A 15,449-nucleotide genomic window follows, 5' to 3' on the forward strand; every position below is an offset into this window, starting at 1 on the left:
TTTATAATCAGCAGTATCTCAGAATAAAATTTGCATTGAATATTATTTAATTTTTTATTTTTATTTTCCTTCGACTAAGTTCCTTTATTAATCTGGGGTCGCCACGGAATGAACTGCCAACTTATCCAGCATGTGTTTTACACAGCGGATGCCCTTCCAGCTGCAACCCAGCACTGGGAAACACCCATACACATACACACATAGCGACATTTTTGGAGTAAGGCGATTGTACTACCCACTGCGCCAACGTGGTGCCCTACGGCCAATTTAGTTTTTTTCAATTCACCTGTACCGCATGTCTTTGGACTGTGGGGAAAACCGGAGCACCCAGAGGAAACCCACGCAAACACGGTGAGGACATGCAAACTCCACACAGAAATGCCAACTGACCCAGCCGAGGCTCGAACCAGCAACCTTCTTGCCGTAAGGTGACAGTGCTAACCACTGAGTTACTGTCTCGCCCTGAATCTTAATAATTAAATCAAAGTTTACAAGATTTAATCCTTATTTTATATCTTATTTTAAATTACATTTTTAAGATCACTTTAGAGAAATACATTTTTGTCCAACATTTTTTAATAGTTCTAATTAAATAGTGTAAATAAAAATTTTTCATTATCTGCAGGTTACAAACTATGTAAGGGAAAATAGTTCACAATTTGTAAATAAACCAGAAAGTCATATTATTTATAATATTCCATCCTCTAACCCTACCACTAGAGATCTGATATCAAGATTTGTTCACACTTTTGATGCACCAATATGCACATTAAGACAGCTTGGACCATGGATATGAATGAGGAAGTGGCTGATGAGATCTGGGAAGAAACCCTGTTGAGAATAAGGAAAGATTCGATAAATTTAAGACATAAATCAATTTCAAGTTTTACATCGCCTTTACTTCTTTAAAACTAAATTAAGTAAACTATTTCCCTCTGTATCTCCTAAATGTGACAGATGTGGTGGTGCAGAAGTCACATTTATTTTGGTTTTGTCTTTTTTTTTTTTTTTTTTTTGGTCCAACATTTTTTAATTGTTTTCCAGTGCTTATAGAACCAATATCCAACCTGACTACATTTTTTGTTTTGGATATTCTAATATAATGGACACCTTTTCATTAACCCAACAGCAGCCATGGTTGGTTTGATTACAGATAAAAAGAGGATTTTACTTAATTGGAAATCTCTAAAGGCTTCCTGTTTTCAGAGATAGTTGAACGAGTTGCTTTATGTCATTCAAATGGAACAACTATTTCTCAAAACTTCACAGAAAAAGGCTGAAACCACATGGGGTCCTATCTTAAGACTCTTGGGAATTTAGCATTTTAAGTTTGTAAATCTTCATCTTTATTTCTAACCTATATATTCATATTGTCAATTATTTTGTCTTATTTTTTTCTTCTTTTTATTTGTATTGTACTGTTTTTTATATTAGAAATGTTAAAACAAAATATTTCAAAAACAAAATTATTAAATAATTGAACAAATCATCAGACTTGATGAACCAGTTTAATAGTGCAGATTTAAAAACTGCAATATTTTCAATCCCCAAATATACACAGATGAAATAATTCAAATTAAATAATACTATATTTAAGTTTAAATAATAATAATAACAACAAAAAAATATATAACAGATTTTTTGGTATATTTTTATATTGTTGTGGCGAGAACAAACTTCTCACACAATATTTAATAAAGCTAAAAATAGTCAAATAATAACTTTGTCACACGAGCATTTTTGCTCTGTCTTATATTTTGTGCCTCCATTATACATTCCACCAATTCCCAGTTCTCTGTTTTATTAGTCTTCCTCAGCTTCTTTTCTCTCTACTATATTTTCATCATCTCTGTTCCCAGGAGAGGTGTCTAACATGTCACCCCTTGAATAAGTGTGCAAGCTTTCCCATGAGACGAGAGAGAGAGAGCAGACATTGGTTCCAAGAGAGGTCTGGGTCACAGCTCCACACATGAGTCACTCATTTGGTTAGTTGTGGGTGTGGATGTGGAAAAGAGACATTCGTTTGGAGAAAACAATCCTCTATGCAAAGTGACTCTGGGTCATTCCTCTCTTTTTTAAAACCAGTCGGTAATGCTTTGAATGATAATCCCCACTACAGATGCTGTGATTTAACTTTTTGTGGTTAATGACAAATTGCACGGCTTTACCTAAGACCTGACCGACTGAACTTGGGCACACCAATAGCTGTCTGCATGCATGTTAAACCATATTTAGTGTAGAATGATTTTTAATCACAATGAGATGCCATAGCCATGCTGGGACACTGCTGGTTTTCTTTCTAATGGAAAAGGAAAACCACAATAGAAATCTCTTTAATTGCTCAATTGTTTATCCTGGACAGTAATGAGCGTTTTTCCGACAGTGGCCCCTGGGTAGGCTTTTTGAGATCACAAATTTCCCTTGCGAGGGCCATTCGCACCTGCTGTTCTTGCATAAATCCACTAGGGGCCGATGTCGACTGATTGTTTGACTGACTGACTGACTGACTGACCGACCGACCGACCGACCGACCGACCGACTGACCCACCCTCCTCCTTCCCTAAACCCAACCAACAGTGTTTTAAAAAGCACAGATTAAACAGCCCACCCACTTCCCTAAACTTAACAGCAAACTTGCGAATTTAAAAAGCAATCCAGAAAAAGAAAAGCCATCGCCTGACTTTTACCAAATTTTACCACATTCCCATATTTTTTACCATATTTTTTGGATTCTGTTTTTGTCTTACCTGCTTTTGGAACCGTTCTTCAGCAGACTCAAACCCCGTCAATCATGGTCATCTACTCTCTGCCCTTCAAGTCTGCCAACGCACATGGTGAGCTAACTGGACAAACTGCTAACAGCGGGAAAGCTGTCCATAAGGAGGCAAGCGGTCAGCTGGTAAGCGTGAAAAGGAACAGCGTCATACCCATTTTTGGTTATTATACCTTATTTTTGTATAATACTGTATACTGAGATAAAAGCTTCTGTAATTAATGGCAACAACATCATTATAAGCATATTTGTGAGAAACACAGCAGACAGAAATTTCCCAAACAAAGTTCCAATACTTTTTGAATGATCTTATCTTTCATTTGGCTACAAAATACATTGTGTTTTTTATTGTCTGTAAAATAGCATTTTGTGTAAAATCTTCTTTCTCTGCAGGCACAGAGATATTTTGTCTGTCATCAGCTTTTCTTATCTCTCTTTGTGAAGCACAGCCGTATTCACAGCACTCACACACTAATGCTTGTCCACTAACACTCATCTGCAGCCTGTAGGTTTTCTCTTTGCTAATCGGCATTTTCATTTCTGACACTATCACTCCCCTCATGCTCTATTTTCTATCAGTCTGCATCTCTTCATCTCTGTTCGCTTGAAAAGCATTCAAAAGCATCAGGAGTGTGGATGGCTGCCTTGTTATGAAACCGCATGAGAACCAAAGGTTATCCGCTCTGGATAAATGGTCGCTCTGTCAGCCAGTTTGATGCGTTTCTTTCTGGAGTGTAACCCGGGGGTTTCTGAAACCTAATGCAGAAACTCATGCAGAGTATCAAAACATTTCTTTATTGCTGTTGGAGAGCAGCTTTGGGAAAAGGAGGCAAATCTTCTTACTTGTCACTTTGAGAAACAGGCAGGATTAGTATTCTGACTAATGTAAGACAAAGATGCTCTGTTTGGTGCGTGTGTGTGTGTGTGTGTGTGTGTGTCATATACTGTATCGCTCTCATGCTGATTGTGTTTTGTAAGGGTAGATGGAAATGTGTCAGACAGAACAAAAATAACCTGATATGTGTTTCCTGACTTCAAAATTTCAGACTAAATGGACTTAAACTACAGTATATTAGTAATTGATTAAGCTGTTGCCAAAATGTAGGCATGGTCTACAGTAAAGTGATTTTAGAAAGGGATTAAATACATTTTCACATTAAAGCTTAATTCCAATTTTACCCCTTAGCCCTTTCCCTTACTCCTGTCCCAATTCTCTTTAGCTTGAAGGCGTAGGGGAAGTTAGCTTTTCGAACAGAGATTTTTCAGGACCACACTCGAAACTAGGGATGCTCATTTTGGTTAATTTTGCTAACCGACAACCGCCGCTCATTAATCGGTTATTAACGGTTAACTGGTCAGATTACTATTAATTTTATATTAAACAAATTGACGTGTCTTTTTTGTGTCCGACAAATTAAATATTTCATTTTAAAATACTGATTTATTTTTATATGCTAGCATATTGATAATAGAACAACACAACAGAGCATTTTCATGCAACTGCAGTGTTTAGCACAGAAGAACAGAATAAACTAAATAAAATGAATAAAATAAATAGGACTGCCCTAAATTATTTTTACTTAAATAATTAATTTATATTACAAATCGAAAACACTGACTGATTATTTTTAATAACCGGCATAGGCTGTTTTTTTTTCCAATCATAAGTTTTTTTTCTTCCGTCAAATAAAAATTGCTGACTTCCTCAAATCGCTCGCTCCACGGAAAATATGCATTTATTTAATGCCCCGCTGTTATTATTATAATCACAAAACCTTTTCACATTTTTAATAGAAATCATTATTTTAAAGAATATGTCCTGATGTATGGTTTCCTTTCTCTCCCTCGCAGTTCAAGTGCGCGCTGCGTGATGAAAAGACAACAACAACACGCACATATGTTGACTTTTTGTAAACAGTTGTGTTGTTTAAATATGATATTGCATTAATGTGCATACATGCTTTATAAGCTGTAAAATAAAAGGAAAAGCCTATTTGTTGCGTTTATGACGCAGATCCAGGTCAACATCAATGCTTTTTTTGGCATCAACATGTCTGTTTCAGACAGCAATATTCTTCTTCCATTTTGCTTCTTTGGCAAATGTGTCTGTAGCCACGGATTAAACAATAGCGCACAGCACTATACGGTTACAGAAAAGTTTGCGCTGTTATAATCCACTTACCTTTTAATACGCTTTTATGCGTTTATAATTCGCTATTAAAAACAACAACAACAATAACTGAATGTTTTGAATGGGTAATGTAGCCGTGGCGGGATGCATTTTGTTCCCCGCCATGGAAGAATGAATGTAGCAGAAACCAAGCTCTTTAAAAGTTCTCTGTAGTTGTCTTGACAACACAAACTGCTGCTCTGGGATGAGCCGCGTGCAAAAGATGCACTTCTTAACGCAAAGGCGCATTCAATCAGCCCCTTATGCAGTCAAACTAAAAATATATAAAATAATAATTTTAATCGTTTAACTGATAGAGTTAATCGGTCACAAACGCACCCTTTCGGTTAACAGTTAATCGATTATTTTGAGCATCCCTACTCGAACCCAAGGGGTAAGAAAATTTCCCAGAATACACCAGTCACAGCTGCACCAGGAAGTAAGGAGATCCACAAATTAGAATTTTTTTGTCATTAATACAAATTTTTACAACAAACAAACAAGCATATGTTTTAATATAGTTATAACCACGTTCATATTTTACCATCATAATATTATCATTATATATTATCATAATAATAAAGTTTGTACAGCAGTCCCACAACATTCTGACACTCTGACAGTCAAATATCCTGTCAGAAAGGTCTAGTGGTTGGGAACGACCTTTTTACAGTGTCTGCTATAATGTTAATGTTGTTTTTTGTGTGTTTACATAGATGAATATGGCCACTGTGTAAATGCACAGTATAGTTACGATCTTACGATGCCACATTAGATCATTATATGCCTTCAGTAACTTCCTGAAGATAAATACCAAAAAAATTACACAACTGGAATAACTACAGCAGTCGCAGTCGTCTGATCTCATATGAAGCAAGAGATCGTGATGACATATGACGGCGTGTGCAGGCGCTGTAGTGGTGTCCCATTTCTTAGGGGTAAATTTTGAAGCCCTTCCCCTTCACACTCTGTTTTAAGGGCCAAGGAGAAGGGAAAGAGGTAGGAGTACAAAAATAGAATTGGGATTGGGCTTAAGTCTCTTATTCTAATATGTCATAAAAACTAAAGGTCCCACTATATATATATATATATATATATATATATATATATATATATATATATATATATATATATATATATATATATATATATTACGATGTCCTTAATCTGTTCATAACATTATTGAGGTGGTTACAGGTAGGGTTAGGGACAGGTTTGTTGGTATGGCTAGGTTCAAGGGTGGGTTAAAGAGAAAAGGGTTGTCAACAGTGTAATTAAAAATGTAATTACAGAAATTATTTACAATTGAAATTACATGCAGATATTGAATACATCAGTACAAACATTCATTCGTTCATTTTCCTTCAGTTTATGCAGAGTTCAGAATAGCTAGCATTTTGTCGCTGCTTTGTTTACATTGCAAGATGGATCGACAACAGGAGGTGGATACCGTCAAACGTCATCAGGGAAACGATTTGAATTTCTTAGTAAAAAAAACATTAGTGTATCATTTGGTACAACACTACATACATATACTATACTGTTGAGTGTGTAGATGCAAAAGTGCATAGTGTAAAGTGTGCCATTTGGGATGCAGCTAATATCTTTTTTTATTATTATTATGTTTAGATGTCTTTAGCTCATGTTGCATTCATGAAATGCTGGGTTCCACATAATCAAACAATGTTGGGTCAATATGAAGGAATTGAGTAAACTTGTGGGTTTTAACAACTTTAAGTGGATTGAACATAAAAAGTTGTCCTCTAGAATTTAAATTGTGTTTAAATCAGTAGTTTGAGCAAACAGCAATGTGGAAGTGGGCCCATCCTAATGTTTTTAAAATGTAAAACTAGTTTTTTTCAACCCCAACCTTAAGTTCAGTCTAATTTCTGAACTGCTTTCCATTTATGTTGTGACATTAAAATGCAGTGACATAATCGCTCTGGTGAGAGAGAGGATCTTTGTCCTCTCCCAGACTTTAATTGCTCAGAGACTATCTATGTTGTTCTGTCCTATTGTGCTCTTTGGCCACAAATAAAGGAGAAGGACTGTGTGGTCCACTGTGAGTTTATTCAGAAAGACACACTAACATTCAGCTCTGTTTATAATGAGAGGTTACAATAGGCTCTGTCATCAGGCAGCTTCACTGAAGCCCAGACCTGGATCCTTTTTGTGCCATCAGAGAGTCACGCAGGAGAGATGCTGTTTAACAGTGTAGAACTTGTGCTTGTGTAGTATTTGTAGTTGTGTAGTATTTGTCAGAGTGATGTAAACATGGGAGACGTGTGAAGGAAAGTGTAGTCAACAGCAAGAGACAAAGTAATCTGTGTATCTTGATAATAATTCAATTCAAGTTTATTTGTTTATTTTCAAAGTAATTACTGTTTCAAAGCAGCTTTACAAAAGGTGCACATTATTGCAATGCAATCAAATTTAGAAGAGTTAAGGTTATCACTGGGGATGTAACAATTCACCTGACTCACGATTTGATACAATTCACGATACTAATCTCACGATTCACGATTTAGTCACGCTGTTTTAACAAAATTATTTGAAACAAATTTAAGACGAAGAGCCCATTTTTTTGCAAAATAGAATATATTTTCTGCCATAACTAAAGTGCTACTTAAAAAACAAATTCCAAAAATAAAAATAAACTAACTAAAGACTCATTAATATAAACAAACTAAAACTGTGATCGTGCTTGGATTGACATTTTAAAGAAATGTGTGGAGAGGAAAGCCTTTCCTAAACCAGAGAACAGTGTGTACAGAGGAGGTCAATAGGCTCTCTGCTCCAGGGGACTGGTCACTGGCATTAAATACTGATTATAAAATTACTAATTGTAAAGTGGAATAGAGACAGGAGTTAAACATGATTATGAAGGTGAAAAATGAATATTACTTGTATAATAAGGAAAAGCAAAATTTGCACCAGTAAACATCAACCTCTCTGTTTAAAACATTTATTGTGATTCATTCAACATTTTAACCGGTTTTAATCATGTCATAGGCGACGCAGTGGCGCAGTAGGTAATGCTGTCGCCTCACAGCAAGAAGGTCGCTGAGTCGCTGGTTTGAGCCTCGGCTCAGTTGGCGTTTCTGTGTAGAGTTTGCATGTTCTCCCTGCGTTTGCGTGGGTTTCCTCCGGGAGCTCCGGTTTCCCCCACAGTCCAAAGACATGCAGTACAGGTGAATTGGGTTAGCTAAATTGTCCATAGTGTGTGTGTGTGTGTGTGTGTGTGTGTGTGTGTGTGTGTGTGTGTGTGTGTGTGTGTGTGTGTGTGTGTGGATGTTTCCTAGAGATGGGTTGCGGCTGGAGGGGCATCCTGGCTTTTCATTCCGTTTTGGCGACCACTGATGAATAAAAACTGAAAATGAAGAAATTATTTTTGCAGATAATAAATTAATACCTTGTTTTCTACATAAACAAATTAACAAAATGATGAAAGCAAAAGTATCTTTTTATTACATTTAAATCAGTGGATATAAAATGAAACATTTAGAAAAATGTAAACTCTCAAAACGTCAAAAAGACTCTCATTTATTAAACAATCATTTTATTTTTCTAATTATTGTTGCGAGAACTGTTCCTTTAAGGTAAGTCTGTTCCTCTTAAAGTGGGCACAATGATAGGAGCAGAAGGATGGATTTTTACTAATAATTTCCCCTTGCAAAAAAAGTGTGTGTGCTTGAGAGATGGTGTCTGTGTTCATACACCCTTCTCTCTCCATCAGCAAAGACAATGCCTTTCCCTTGTGTGTCTGCTGGTTTGGTTGCCATGGCAGCATTTCTTTTGTTACCTGTCACCATGTTGTGGAGAATTTCACCTGTTATCTCAAAACTACATTTTTGTGCATCACGTTCTTGAGATTTTCTAAATAATCCTTCGATACGACAAAATCTAGAAAAGGTCTTTTTTACACTGAAGTAATGGGAGTTCACTGCACAAAAATGCTTTGTTTACACTTAGTTTTTGTCTTGTCAATTGTTATTTTTTTTAGTTCCTTTATTAATCTGGGTCGCCACAGCCGAATGAATCGCCAACTTATCCAGCATATGGTTTACGCAATGGATGCCCTTCCAGCTGCAACCCAGCACTGGGAAACACCCATACACACTCATTCACACATATAAACTACAGACAACTTAGCTTACCCAATTCACCTGTACCACATGTCCTTTTACTGTGGGGGAATCTGGAACACCCAGAGGAAACACATGAACACAGGGGGAACATGCAAACTTCACACAGAAATGCCAAATGACCCATCTGGGGCTCAAACTAGTGACCTTCTTGCTCTGAGGCTATTGTGATACCTACTGTGCCACCATGACGCTTTTGTTTGTAAGTCAAATGTCTAAAAATAAAACAAGCTAATTACAAGCAAAATAATTGTGTGTTCGCTTTAAAATAAGATGTTTTTTTCTTATCCTGTTAGCAGATTATTTTGCTTAATTTAAAGAAAAGGAATTAGGGATGCAATGATTATAGATTTTGGTTTCACAGTTATTAAGATTATTCTGCATTCGTTAATTTCAAAACACTACCAGTTTTGTAAATTAAAATAAACTCCTTATATTTTAAAGTGTTATTTATTGCTGCTCAGTAACCAAATAATACAGCACAACATAATAACAAAAAACGAACAATAATCCATTTCTCTTTGGACTAAAAAATAAGTCGAAAAAAGTATTTGGATTTTTAACATAATTAATAATTTTACACTGAAAATAAATGACAGAACGATTGATCGATCAGCCAGTCAGTCAGTCAATCAATCAATCAATCAATCAATCAATCAATCAATCAATCAATCAATCAATCAATCAATCAATTAATCAATCAGTCAATTAATAAATAAATAAATTATTAATAAATCAAAAATAAAAATTTGTCTAATGTAAACCTAAGCTACATATTAGCTAAGTATTTCCCTTTTAAAAAGAACAAATGTAGTGAATATGTGAATATACGGGATATGTGAACGGCCCTTAATAGTTAATAGCCTCAGCCATAGTTAAAAATCAGCCTGCACGTGCGAATTAGCATTTGTGTACAATCTCGGAACTTTAAACTTGCACACAGTGTCATAACTTTTAGTTGCAGCTGTTTTGTTCCATGCAAAAATGTTGAGAAGCCTTTACGATTAATTAACCATGAGGAATTAAGTGTGGTTAATAGTGAAATCGGTTAATTGTTGCATTCCTAATTTGCACTAGACAAAAAGTCGTAAGACAAACCATTTTTTGCAGTGTGACAGCAAAGAAAGCCATTTCATTTTGGGTGACAACGTTGTGGAGATGAGTTCTTACATTCCCCAACACATATAACCACACACACAAACAGAGATTCTCCCTCCAGATGTGGTCTAGGTGTGGGAGTTACAGCCTTGAGGTTACCAGACATGCTTGACCTAAAGGGGGGCGTGAGGTCAAGGGCGCCTCTCCCTTCATGTTGTTTTAGACTGCCACCATTTATTACCATCTGTCAGTCAGGCACGGACTTTAATTCCACGCCATTACTTGGACTCAGACAATGACCTGTGCTGACACACCAAAGCATCATGACAGTGGAGGCCAATCAGAGCAAAGAGACGCCGCTGGATGGAGAGAACAGAATGTGAATTCACAACAGGGGTTATGGGGTGGTAAAAGGGAAAATGTGTCCACCGTTGACTGGTTGGCATTTCTCCATGATGTTAGAGGACATAGAAGGACAGGAAAGAGAATGACAAAAGATAAAAAATGCTTTTTTATGAATGGGGTAGTTCTAAAGAAGATTCATTTATTTTGAGTGAAAAGAAAAACAAAGCTGCATTATATATTTGATATGCCTTGGGATGCAATGGACAAATCAAACTTACACTTCACCCCAGTAAGTGTATATAGTACAATCCTAATATTAATTGTCAATTACTCTGTGTCGTATTGTTGCAAACATTTATTTTTTTCAGGGGAACATGAAATTAAAAAAAATAGAGGAATGTCAAATCTCAGATTCAAAAATAAAAATCATGTAAGCTTTTGTAGGGCAGCCAATGTAGAAATATTAAATTAATTCCATGTGTGTTTAATAAAAAAAAAGGTCAGGAAAGGTTTTTCTTTCATGTCAAACATATTAATAATTTGTAGGATACAAATTAATAATTCGACTCAGAATTCTGTTATCCTCAATGCAATGCAAGAGTTACATTCAGGTGGGACGCACAAGATTAATTTCCTTATTTGCGCTTTTATATGTAGCTGATATTAACTGGTGGAGTTTAATGGAGTCACTTGTCAATCATTGTCCAGTTCTCCATTGGCCGCACCCATACATACATCCTCTTTTTCTACTAATTCTCTGAGCAACGTCAAAAATCACAAGACTTCTCAACTGCAAATTCTTTGCTCACAAGTTCATTTTAGACAAGCTTCATCTACTTCTGCAACTTCTGCTTTATTAGTATGCAAAACATACCACACTCGAGAAGAAGTTTGGTTAATATATCACAATTGAGCAATACAAATACAATTGTTTAATGAAAAGAAAAAGAAACAAAATAATGAAAAAAATATTCCTTTTCTCAACACCAACTACAAATAAGCAATCAAATACAATCAGTGTGCTAAAACATACCCCAGCAGGCACAGGACGTCAACATGACATCAGATTGACGTTTTTAGATTTTGCTTGCCATACCTGACGAATAAATGTCAATATTTGGTCAATATGTCATTGATTTAAGATGTTGGCTCAACAATTGAATTTGGTTGCCATGCCTGAAGAATAAATGTCAGTATTTGGTCAATATGATATTGGTTTAAAATGTTGGCTCAACGTTAGATTTTGGTTGTCATACCTGACGAATAAATGTCAGTATTTGGTCAATAGGACATTGGTTTAAGTTGTTGGCTCGATGTTAGATTTAAGTTGTCATACCCGATGAATAAATGTCAGTATTTGGTTAATATGCTGTTGAATGAAGATGTTGGCTTGACGTTTTATTTTGGTTGCCATGCCTGATGAATAAATGTCAGTTTTTGATGACATTACGACATTTGTTTAAGATGATGGCTCGACGTTGGATTTTGGTTGCCATACCTGACGAATAAATGTCAATATTTGACGTCAATATGATGTTGGTTTAGGATGCTGGCTTGATGTTGGATATTTATCGTCATACCTGATGATTAAATGTCAGTATTTGATGTCAATGTGACATTGGTTTAAGATGCTGGCTTGACGTTGGATTTTGGTTGCCATACCTGACAAACAAATGTCAATAATTGATGTCAATATGAAGTTGGTTTAAGATGTTGGCTTGACGATGGATTTTGGTTGAAATACCTGATGAATAAATGTCAATATTTGACGTCAATATGAAGTTGGTTTAAGATGTTGGCTTGACGATGGATTTTGGTTGTCATACCTGATGAATAAATGTCAATATTTGACGTCAATATTAAGTTGGTTTAAGATGTTGGCTTGATGTTGGATTTTGGTTGCCATACCTGATGAATAAATGTCAATATTTGAAGTCAATATGAAGTTGGTTTAAGATGCTGGCTTGATGTTGGATTTTGGTTGCCATACCTGACGAATAAATGTCCGTTTTTGATGTCAATGTGACATTGGTTAAAGAAGTTGGCTCAACGTAAAATTTTGGTCACTTTACAAAATAACCTAAAATTTGACAATGTTTTTCGACATCAAAACAACGTTGACCTCAAAAACTGGCTAGACATTGAATTTTAGTACCTGACAACATGTAATCTAACCTAATATAAACATCTTATGACGTTGTGTGCCTGCTGGGACTATTAAAATGCTGTCAAGTATGTTAGCAATGTGTTAAATGATTTTATCAATATGTTAGCAATGTTTCTAGCAATGTTTTAAAACATGTTACCAACTAAAGAGCAGTTTAAGTGTGCTAGAAACATGTTAGCAACATTCTGACTGTATAGCCTTTAAAACCTTTAAACCTAGAAGTTTAACACTTATTTAGGCTGCTTCATGCTTCCTCGTGCAAAATGAAGGAATTAATGAATTAAATAATGGTTGTCTCATTTGTTTTTTATTACTGAAATATTATAAAATAGTCTTGAAATAATTTGATTACATTAAAGTGCCATGAACAACGTGAATCAAATACTCTTTGCAATATTTAGTAGGGGATAAAATAAGCCATATTGCAGTTGACTGCTCTTGGCACTGTTTATATAATGAAAGTGAATTGGAAACCTGATTGCACTGTGCTTGTTAAATGTTGATGTCGTGTCTTCTGAAGTATATACAAGTTAGAGCGAATTACACAGCTGACAGTTTAATGATGGGTTAGATAAGAGGTAACAATCATAATCATTGGAAGCGCTCTGGCAATCTACTCTTATGTTTAATTCAGCGAGAGTATGCATGCGTGCCTGTGCATCTCTCAGGTAAGCTTTTTTCCTCCAGATGTTCCTCGTCATTTCAGAGGAATGACACATGTGGGCTTGGAAAGTTAGACGGCTGGGAAAGATGGGTTTGTGGTTCTGAGCCAAAGTCCACTGGAGTCTATAGTGACTGTGAGATTGTGAGGAGACTTTGGTCGTTGGTGATGTGTGTGGTGGCAGTGAGCTGTCTGCTTTTTTTGTTCTGTGACAAAGTGATCTCATGGTCGTTAAATGCAAACATTGTTTAGGAGGTCAGTGATATGATGCTATTTTCCGTTGCTCCCTTAGCGTTCCTCTGTTTTTGTTGTTCAAAATAAATAGCTGTGAATGCAGACACCCTTAAGGCTCTTATATTCTTGGCCTCAGTCTCTAAGTCTGTCGTTCTCTGTCCCCTTCTGTCACTTGTGACTTTATTGCACTTGTTTTTCTTTATTTAATTCCTATTTTTTTGGTTTTGCATAGATATGAACCCCTGATGCAGTGTTCACTTATTTAAGAATATAGCAAGCCTTTTTGTGTTTCATTGAGATATTTAAAATTTTATTTTATAGATCAGTCATCGAATGAAAGCATGAATGAATGAATGAATGAATGAATGGCTACACATGAAGTCTGTCTAATCAGTCAGTTTGATGACTAGTCTATTTTCAGACTATTGTTAGATGACTAGATTTTCATTGACAGCCCAAATGTAGCCCTAACCCTGGTTTATACTTCTGCATCAAGTGATTGGAAACGCTAGCTGGCAGTAGGTGTTTATGGTCCTCTGTGTCGAGTTTCTTCGCTGGTGTTTTGTTTTTTTCTGAATGCTTCCTTAATGTACAATTGGTTCAAACTCGCTCATTTTGAGGCAGGAACCAGGGGATGTGCAATAACTTTAAACATTAGGTAAACACAAAGCAACAGTCTCTATCCGAAGCTTCTTGTAAACAGTCAATACTTGTAAACAGTCGATCCAATAGACTCGCGCGGCTCTCGGTCCCACCCACACTCATCGGCGCTTCCAAGCAAAGCTTACGCTACGGGACGTTATGGCGGGTAGTTTAATTTTTTGAGAGGTGCACATCAGTGACGCCGACGACCACGGCGAGGGCTATGCTTTGCGTGCGCTTGACACAAAAGTATAAATCAGCCTTTACATTTTCACTGTAGCCTTATATATGTTTAGATGTCTATTAAACTCAAAGTTGCTTAGTAAGAAATAACTGGAGGTACCATGTAAACAACAATAGTGCAAAAACAGTTTTTATGGAGTGATCTTTTTGGATCCACTGAGTTTAATTGATCTTGAAGTGAGACTGGCAGTATGTCAAAAATATGGAGAAACACATACACACACCAAACATCGGCATTGGAAAGGTGTGTGATAGACTCCAGACATCGAAACCACACTGTAAAAAATACAGGGTTCCACATAAATCATTCATGTTGTCCCAGCACAAGTTGATTAGGCTATATTGAACTAATTTAAGTGGATTGAACATAAAGTTGTCTCAAAAAAATCTCATGAATTGGGTTATTTAGGCTAATTTTAAAAAAGTAGTTTGACTCAAAAATGCTGCATTTCGTCTTTAAAACGAAATGCAGCTTTTTTACTGTTACCAGTTTGCCCATTGGCTCACCATGTACAGTATGTCGATGGACTCGAGATGCAGAGAGTTGATTGCGATGACAGGGTTTGAGTCAGACAGAGAACGGTTCCAAAAAGCAGGTAAAACAAAAACAAGCCAAAAAATTATCAAAGTAAATTACAAGGTTAGAATGTGGTAAGATCTGAAAACGTAAAAAATCAGGCAAGGGCTTTTATTTTTCTGGAAGTACTTTAGAAAACACTGTCGATTGGGTTTAGGAAAGGGAGTAGGTGGATGGAATGATTGGTTGGTCAGTCAGTCAGTCGACAACGGCCTCTGGTGGATTTACATGACAACAGCAGGCGCAAATGGCACTCGTGAGAAAAATATGAGAACTGAAAAATCATACACAGCGGCCTCTAGTGAATTTGCGAAAACAAATTCTACAAAAAAAAAAAAAAAAAAGTAGCTCCTGGTACATATTTTCGCGATCTCACGAAATGTATATAGGGGTA

The 15,449-nt window shown here is 36.2% G+C and overlaps 1 protein-coding gene across 3 annotated transcripts in view; it reads left to right on the top strand.

Annotated features, from left to right (window-relative positions):
* sema3fa (sema domain, immunoglobulin domain (Ig), short basic domain, secreted, (semaphorin) 3Fa) overlaps window positions 1-15,449 on the top strand; it is a 96,894-nt gene that overhangs the window by 18,066 nt on the left and 63,379 nt on the right.

Source organism: Danio rerio, chromosome 6 (assembly GCF_049306965.1).
Source record: "Danio rerio strain Tuebingen ecotype United States chromosome 6, GRCz12tu, whole genome shotgun sequence".
Lineage (NCBI taxonomy): Eukaryota > Metazoa > Chordata > Actinopteri > Cypriniformes > Danionidae > Danio > Danio rerio.